The following is a 9,183-nucleotide window of genomic DNA, read 5'->3' as shown; positions in this document are numbered from 1 at the left end:
TCAGGGTTTTAACCTGGTGATAACACGGTAAAAATCCTGGAGGGAGAAGAGTGCGAGAGGGGAAGAAGGAGGGATAAGCAGCTGATTAATCATGTCCGATGAGTGTGAACAGGCGTTGATGAAGTGCATACCAAAGCAGGAGGTGAATCGTCAGAACCGAGAAAGGGAGAGAGAGAGAGAGAGAGAGAGAGAGAGAGAGACGGAACGTGCTCATGTTTGTACGGATACCCTTCAGCAGGAAGAAGTCAGGAGAGAAGGAGAAAGAGAGATGGAGGGGGAGAGAGAAAGCGTATTTGATACGTCCTGGCATGTGGGCAGAATATAATTGTGAGGGGCCGAGAACACTGCAGAACAGACAGCTTGGGTAAACATTGCTTCTTTCTCATTTTGCCTCACACACTGTGCGCAGCTTATCTCTATTGAGACGTGTTGTCACACTGACAGGGGGAGACGGTGCGGGATTGATCCGATCCGCTCTCATTAAAAGCAGAGCCGGAGATTTCCTCCCGGGCTTTGGTCCCTGGAGTACAGTCCTGGTCAGTCATTACTGCCTGATCTCCAAATAAGGAGAAATATATTAAAAGCTTATGGCTGGCTTTAATGCAGCCAACTTGGTCTTGTCTAAGGTTGTTGGAGGTCACGTTGAGAGATGGAAGACAAACACTAATAATGCAGAAAGTTATGTGGTGTACAGAAACATATCACAGAACATCAGCACAATGTGTAAACACACGTTTGTCTGAAAAGTCTTAGAACACACACACTCTACACATAAACACTCTTTACATGATTCTTTACATGAGCCCGTCACAGGCACTCACACACTCACACCTACGGCCAATTTAGAGTCGATAATTCATCTAGTGTTTATGCCTTTGATCAAAATCTTTGTATTAGTTTCAAAGCTGCAAAGGATCAAACACTTAAAGCCCAAAACCAATAGTCAGATGTCTATGTGAAAGAATTTTTTTTATAAAGGACAAACAGAAAAGGTTTGAGGGTAAAGACATAGAAGAAGTATTACTTACATGACAATAAATTCACAAAAGGGTATATGACTAGAGCTCAACATTTTTTACATATGACAAAACAGGCTGCTAGATGAGGTTCATTTATAACCATTACCCATTACGAAATAATATATTTTCTCCTATGTCAGACAATGTAGAAGATTATTAATTCATTTGTTTGAGATTCATCTTCCATTTAAAAAATTGTAGCTTTTTGCTGCAAAACAAACGTTTCTTTTTTAAAGAGAGCGTTTTTATTGGATTGTATCAAAGATTTTTCTCATGGGGAACCATTACGGTATGAGAAGACCAGGAAAGCTGGAGGAAACACACAACAGCATTTGGAATGTATAGCTGTTTTTTCCAGCCTGTCTTTATTTTAGTTTTAGTCTAATCTATACTCATTTTAATCTAGTTAATTCTAAGCCGACTAAAAGTGTTCAAATCAGATAGTCTAGTCTAGTTTTTGTTTATGATAATGATAACTGTGTGTGTTCTAAGACTTTATAGACAAACGTGGGTTTACTCATTGTACTGATGTTCTGTGATATGTTTCTGTACACCACATAACTTTCTGCATTATAAGTGTTTGTCTTCCATCCCTCCAACAACCTCAGTTTAGCTCTTTAGTTTTAGTCAACAAAATTTTTCTAAAGAAAGTGCATCCAAACTTCTGACTCAAGAAAAAATGATGTCATCTCTGCGACGAGATGGGGGACACAGGAGAGAGAAATACTGCTAAATAATAATAGCATGATTAAATGAGAGAAAATGATGTCTAGAGATATTTTTAGAATAGTTTTGATTTTGTAAACCACATTAATCCCATTTTTATTAATCAACAATACTGCATGATATATTTAATTACAGTTATTGTCACATGACCAGCATTTAAATTGCGTCTCATTTCAGTCACATCGTAAAGGTTTGTTGACAAAGATATTTTGTCATAAATTTGGTTGACGAAATCAACCCTAATGAAATGCATGCAAATCACACACAAAAGAGATCATTCCTTGCAGGTCATCATTATCAATTATGTGATTGTCTATGTAGTCCATGCCACCCACTTGCCATTCCCTTCTCTCAGCCCAACAGCTACCAGCATGACCATCTTAAAATGGTAAATCTGGTTAAGATGGTAGATCTGCTGTCAGGGGAAAGGCCTGGGAGCCTATGAGCACCCGTGATAAGAATGGTTCGAGAAGCAGGAGCACTGGAGACTGAAGAGCATGGGCACTTGGGTGGACTTGCATGGGCACTTGGTGGTAGTAGCCTAGTGGGTAACACACTCGCCTATGAAGCAGAAGACCCAGGTTCAAATCCCACTTACTACCATTGTGTCCCTGAGCAAGACACTTATCCTTAAGTTGCTCCGGGGAGACTGTCCCTGTAACTACTGATTGTAAGTCGCTCTGGAAAAGCGCGTCTGATAAATGCTGCAAATGTAAATGTAAATGACTTCAGCAAGAAGGAAGTGCTGGGGTGTGGAGACACAACAGCAGGCATTGACCCCCATTGGACCGCACAGCAGCGGTGAATGCACACGGTGGAATTAACAGAGCAGTCTTTACCATGGCTTGTGAATGAGAGCAGGGCGTGGTGAAAGAGTAATCTTCATTCAGGGTTTGGCAACAGCGAGAGCAGAAAAGGACAAAGTGATGAAGTAGTTGTAGTGAGAGCGATAAACAGCGATATCCAAATGGCAGGCAGAAGTGAAAGTGAAGTGATTGTCATTGTGAAACACAGCACAGCACATGGTGACATAATGAGGACACAATGTGTCCTCTGCTTTTAACCCATCACCCTTGGTGAGCAGTGGGCAGCCATGACATGCGCCCGGGGAGCAGTGTGGGGGGACGGTGCTTTGCTCAGTGGCACCTCAGTGGTACCTTGGCGGATCGAGATTCAAACATGCAACCTTCTGATTACAGGACCGCTTCCTTAACCGCTAGGCCACCACTGGCCCACAGAAAAGGGTCAGCATGAGCCTTTCAACTGTCCCAAATTCTCCCATACCACCCCTCTGCTACATTCCCTCCACTGGCTCCCAGTAGCTGCACGCATCAGATTCAAAATACTGATGCTGGCCTAAAAAGGCAAACATGGAGTAGCACCATCCTACCTCACAGCCCTTATTACACCTCACACTGCACCTCGTATACTCCGAGCCTCCAGTACTGCTCACCTGGTCCCCCATCGCTAAAGGTAAAAGGAAGACATTCATCTAGACTCTTCTCAGTCTTGGCCCCTTGGTGGTGGAATGAACTTCCCCTTGAGGTTCAAACTGCAGCTCAAGACCTTCCTCTTTAGAGAATATTTAGATTAACGTGTAACCTTCTTATTGTCTTACTTATGTATAGAAACTACAACAGAGTGAATAAAAAGATTGTATTCATAGTTGGGGATCCTAGTGAACCAGAACTGATCACTTCATCGATGGTAACTTGAAAGCACGTTGTAAGTCGCTCTGGATGAGGGCGTCTGCCAAATGCCTTAAATGTAAATGCATAGTCAAAAAAGTAGAGGAAAAGGGTATGGAGCAACAAAGGACAAATCATAATGATGAGTGGGCAAGGATCCAAGATAGCCCATAGGTATATACACACCGAGGAGGCCCATAGGTATATACACTAGATGTCATGTTGAATAGGGCCGTCAATGGGAGCGAATGCATTATTAGAGCCGCCATCTTAAAGGATCATCATTTGGGGCTGAAGTTGCATACCATAAACCAGCAAATTTGTGAAGCGATTTTTTTTGTTTCAAGTTGTTTCAAATGTCAGACACCTATTTACATTTCAGCTGAAAATAAATGGATAGAGAAGTGTTTTTTGAAAATATAGCAGAATTTTATGTTCAAAATGTAATCCGATGTAGATATTGTTTCATTTGAAATAAGTTTAAACTACATTCTTGCTAGATGCAGAATAATGCAAATACAAAAACAACAAAAAAGACCAGCAATATTAGCTGAAAGATTGGTGTCACTGCTCCTGGAAAGGCAGAGGCTTTTTGTCTGTAACATGATTAACATTATTTGTCAAAATCAAAATTCATAATACACAAGATGCTAAAAAAAATATTACTAATAAACTCATGCCCTAATCCTTTGTCCTTCTAAAGAATCTTTCTTTATTCACTAATTATTACAGTCGTACATGTCAGGATTGACTGCACCTGTGCTCATCACCGGTGGCCAATCCTGAGAGCGCTTAAAAAGCGCAGATGTCCAGCATTTTCGTGAACTCAGGCATGAACTTGACTTCTGAGCGTGAATGTAATTATGTATTTGAGTTCGTTTATGTACTTTATTTAAGTTAAACTGTTTTTGGCCATCGCGCCATTCTTTATTTGTGTTTATTGTTTGTTTTATAATAAAACCCCCTTCCCAGTATGTCAGACCTCTGCGCTTCCTTCCCCCGTAAGTCCGTAGACGTGACAGTACACTGCACAAAATTTGGACATCTTCGCTGGTACTGATGCATGCTGAGGAGGTGAATGCAGCATCTAGTTTTTAAATCTATAGAAAAATACAACGTGTGGCGGAAATGCGTGACAAAAGACTTTAAAGCTGTGGAGGATGGAATAAAAAACTCTCTCTCTACACACAAAAGCACTGTATTAAAAACCATTCCTACCTGATGTTACCTGGCAGAGAGAGGCATGGCACAATAGAGGTTAAAAGAATGAACAGTTTCTAATTTATTAACACTAGTAAATTATTATTGCAGTTACATGTAAATATTGTGTGTAAAAAAGGTACCAATGTTACAGAGAAAACCAAAATGAAAGACAGGAGGAAAAGATAGAGAAAAGACAGAAAAGCCTGAATCGAGCTTCAGTGACATCACCTGATCCAGGAGAAAAATAGGTAGAGAGAAGAGACTCTGGAGCTGGAAGGCCCAGTTCCCGATGGGAAAGAAGATGAAAAAGTCCAGAGACCACAAGTAAACATTCTTTTATACATTTGACTGCCAGGACGTTGTCACAGACCAATCAGAATTTGTTGTTTCTGTCATGGTATTTCACACCTCTTACTCTGGGAAGGCCATTTGACAAAGATATGGAAAATGGAGGTGATGAACCTCCACGTATAACAAAGGTGCAGAAACGTCATGGCCCTGCGACGTCCCATCTTACAAGACGAAAAAGAGTCACGCACTTGAGAACCCTGCAGTGACTGTCAGAGAAATGGATTTCCTTTGCATTTCGAGTCACCTGTTACTTGGGAATTCAAAGTCTCTTCTTGTTCTTGGCGTTCCTCAACCTCCTCCATCACCTCTACCTCTTGCTCAGTGCCAGCCATCATCCAACAAAATAGTTGGAATGCCGCACATGAACACCTACTCAATTTCTTTTCAGTTCAAATGGATTTTTTTCTCCTGGATTTTATTTTTACTCAGTAATGTTTTTTTTTTTTTCCAATGTAGCGAAGTAAAATAGTCAAATGCACTTGAGTAAAAGTAAAATGAGTCATATCAAAAACGGGAGCAAATGTAATTTGTTACTTCCAACCTCTGTCCTTAATTGACCTAATTAGAAACCAGTTAGAAACTGAGAGTATTGTGTTATTGTGAAGTTAACTACATCATGAAACATAATCTTATTTCTTGACTAATTATTAATTGACTAGCTTGCTAAGTGTTCACACTTCATGGGTTGAATTCGCTTGAAAATGCTGTAAACCAGAGTTCTAAATCCCAAGAAAACCAACCCAGACAGATTGTGGAGTGTGCTGATGAGGTTGGTAGCAGCACCAGCCAGCAAGTGTTTGTGAGATCCTATCAAATCCAAACAGAGGATAATACGTGATATTAGCATAACAGCACAATTAACCCAACCACTGGTCCCAAGGCCAGGTTAATGGGGAGGGTTGCATCATAAAACTTGCCAAGTCAATTGTGCGAACAACTAGATAGACTGATCCGCTGTGGTGACCCCCTAATGGGAGCAGCCGAAGGAAGACTACATGATAATAGCTTGCAAGGAACACGATTAAAATGTCATCAGGAATGAATTTGTAGGATTCTATTTGGTCCTAGAAGACAAGTAATGGACAGCTTGGCCTCTGATGTTTAATTACTTTAATGGACATTATGTCTATGCAGAGGTCCTCGCCTTAAACACAGTTGATTTCAACTGGTTTACTGTGATGCTGTCTGTGCAAGTCTAACCCAGAGTAACATGATGCTGATGCGGATTTCACCATCAAGACCTCAGACCTCGAGGTGAAGAGAATCAGCTAGCAAACATAAATTTAGAAGAAAGGAGAGATGACAGGGTATTTTGAGACAAAAGTTTTTTTGGTCGCAGTTGCTGGTGTCGCGCTTCGGCCTCAAGTCCCTGAGGTTTCTGGGATATTTTTACTCTTGTGCACAGTGGACTCTTTGATGGTAGTGATCTGTCTGAGGATTTTTAAAATCCCATCCCAGCCACTCATTCACCATGCTGTAACTAAAGCCCACTCCCATTTCAACTCCAGATGGAAGCTTGTTGCCCACCGAAGTGTGTAGAGAAATATATAAAGACACAGCCAGGCATGCACACTCGCTGAACGTAGTTATTAAAGCCAGGGAGAATGAAGGAGGGAATAAGAAAAGATATCACACACACTTACAGGGGCGGTCATATACAGTGTTCTCAGTTCACTCAGATCAATGTGGGTTTTAAGTCAGATGAGAGGGGATTTTTTTTTCACCCTAATTTAAAAGGAGAGCACGCACACTATTACTAGATATTAATGCCCTCCGTGTTTCTTTTTCTATTTTTAATTAAAGTGGCATTCTGCCCACAGGCTGGAGACTGCATCCCGGGCTGTGTTCCACGGAAGAAGACACTGGTGAGTAAGAGCCTACTGCATACCAGGTGTCTGATTTCTCCCGTTCACACGTGAGGCGATGACTGAGACACCTAGCCTGTAAAAAAAAAAAAAAAGATTGCATTTATAACCATGGGAGAACCTTTAATTTAGCCTGAAGGTTAATGAAGAACTGAGCCTGCTGAGGAAATGCTGCTGCTTTGTGTCAGTGAGAGAACGCGAGAACACAGTGCACGTGCTGCCTGAAAGGCTTGAAAGGGCGTGTCTGTTTCAATCACAGGCGGATGGAAAATCTGAAATTTGTCTCTAATCAGATGCTAAAACTTAAGTGACTGACACATAAAGCAAAGATAACAAAGAAAGAAATCCCATCTTAGTGGGAGGGATAAACACAATGTGCCCACATTCGCTCTGTAAAAAAAAAAGAAGAGAGGAAGCAATACAAAGGGAGATGTAGTTGGATAAGAGGGGAAAAAAGGACATGTGGACGTGAGACATGGCAGATGGGGACGGAGAGGTGGCAGGGACATCTTCTGCCCATGATGCTCATTGAGGACAGCCTTGAGCGCTTCAATTTACATTAATGTCGACTCCCGCCCATGTCCACTCGCCTGTCCTGCAGTCAGCTGACCTGATGAAAGCCAATCAGTCTTGCTTGTCAGGGCAAGGAGAGCCTTGTGTGCTTGTGCTATATGTGCTTGCAAAAATGTGTGCATATCTAGTCACAAACCCAAAAGGTGAGATCACAATATATTAGACAGATCATTTTTGGGGCATGTCAAAAATGATCAAGTACGTCTGAAAGATTTACCCATAAAAATACAGAAAAAAAACTCCACAGATACTGAAAAGAAAGTACAGCAAGATAATTAATTACCTGTATCTTGGAGAGAAGGATCTAACTACCCATCATTTTTGTTGCTGTGTATTTATTGTTAAGGCCCAGAAGGATGTTTATAGTTTTAAAAATATATGAAGAGGTGATGATTGACAGCCCTCATGAAGTAAAAGTAGAGCAACAGTTGTTGCCAGATTTGCCGCTGTTTTATGCATGCATCAGAACACGCTTAAAATAATTGGGTTCCTTATTACCTGTTCAAGATTTTTTCCCAAATTATCAACACTGAGTACAAGCTTAACATGTCCTGTATTGCCCTTGGCGATCTATTGAAAAGATCGGCCATATTGTCACTCATTCACACTCTGAATAAGTTACGCATGTTTAAGTGCCCCCCTACACTAGAAGATCCCTGGTAGGAGGCTGTCTCACTGGGGTATACATTCATGCAGCATATGTCTATGTGAAGGTGTGCATGAGGATGAGAAACATTTAATTTGCTGCAGTGCGCATGCATACTTAACGCCCGCACAAGCTTTGTTGAGTTTTACAAAACAGATGTTTGATTTTGTACAAATGGGAACAGAGATTAAGTAGCGACATATGTGCAATTTTGTTTCCATGGAGATCTATGCACGTAAAGTTACCTGTCACACATGATAATTTAGCTGGAACGCCATATCAATTCCAAAGCATGTCACATAGAGACTCTTTCATAGCAGAACCTAATAGATGGACTGAGTAAATGAAGGACGGACACCTGCTAACACTTTCGAAATGGTACACACACTTTCATCATACACACACACAATTAATGGCCGGTACTGTTTCATTTGATATCGCGGGCAGATCATTGCGTTTTCCTTGCCCGTCTTTTACTTTTTTTATTATTTATTTAATGATGGATTAATAAAGAACTTGTGAATGATGTTCTCACCGTTGAAAGCTCACATTTAGTGAAATGTATAGAAGATGTAGCGGCCGTTTGACGCACGACCAATCTGGAAGTTTGACAGGAAAGGTGATTGAAATTCATTGCTTTTGTATGTGTGTAATTTGTTACCAGATCACACCCTGCATGCCAATTCGGACGAGGACGGGGCTTTCCCAAACTGCCAATTAAACCCGGGTGCCGGCTGAATTCATTTCACTTCAGAAGACGCAGAGAATGTCTGGGTTGTTTGAGGAGCAGTGGGCGTGGCCCTTCCAATCAGAGGTGCCTGCAGGAAGTTCAATTCAGCAATTATTATACAGCAGATAAGGGAAGAACGGAAGATGAAGGAAAGATGACAAAGATGGCAGAAAAACACAGAAAATTCATCAAGAGGGTTTTTTTTTCCTGTTACCGACCCAGTTTCAGTATTGCATAGATGTGGCTCCCACTCTCTCGTACTTGTGAAAGCATTTTTTTTCGCACTGCAGTGTTTTCACATGTCAAACTGTCAAACCTTGTGTCAGACAGGAAGCCGACATTTTCCTATAGGCAGTCATATAACCTTCATTGCAGTCAAGTC

The 9,183-nt window shown here is 41.2% G+C and overlaps 1 long non-coding RNA gene across 1 annotated transcript; it reads left to right on the top strand.

The window, feature by feature from the left end:
* Nucleotides 1-229: 229 nt before the first annotated feature.
* LOC114795396 (uncharacterized) lies at nt 230-8,927 on the top strand. Its single transcript, XR_003750503.1, has 3 exons — nt 230-364; nt 6,808-6,852; nt 8,736-8,927. It is a non-coding gene; the product is annotated as an uncharacterized LOC114795396 (long non-coding RNA).
* The last annotated feature ends 256 nt before the right edge of the window (nt 8,928-9,183 follow it).

Source organism: Denticeps clupeoides, chromosome 8, assembly GCF_900700375.1.
Source record: "Denticeps clupeoides chromosome 8, fDenClu1.1, whole genome shotgun sequence".
Classification (NCBI taxonomy): Eukaryota; Metazoa; Chordata; class Actinopteri; order Clupeiformes; family Denticipitidae; genus Denticeps; species Denticeps clupeoides.
Note: the sequence above shows the minus strand (reverse complement) of the source record. Positions and strands in the feature narration are given on the sequence as shown.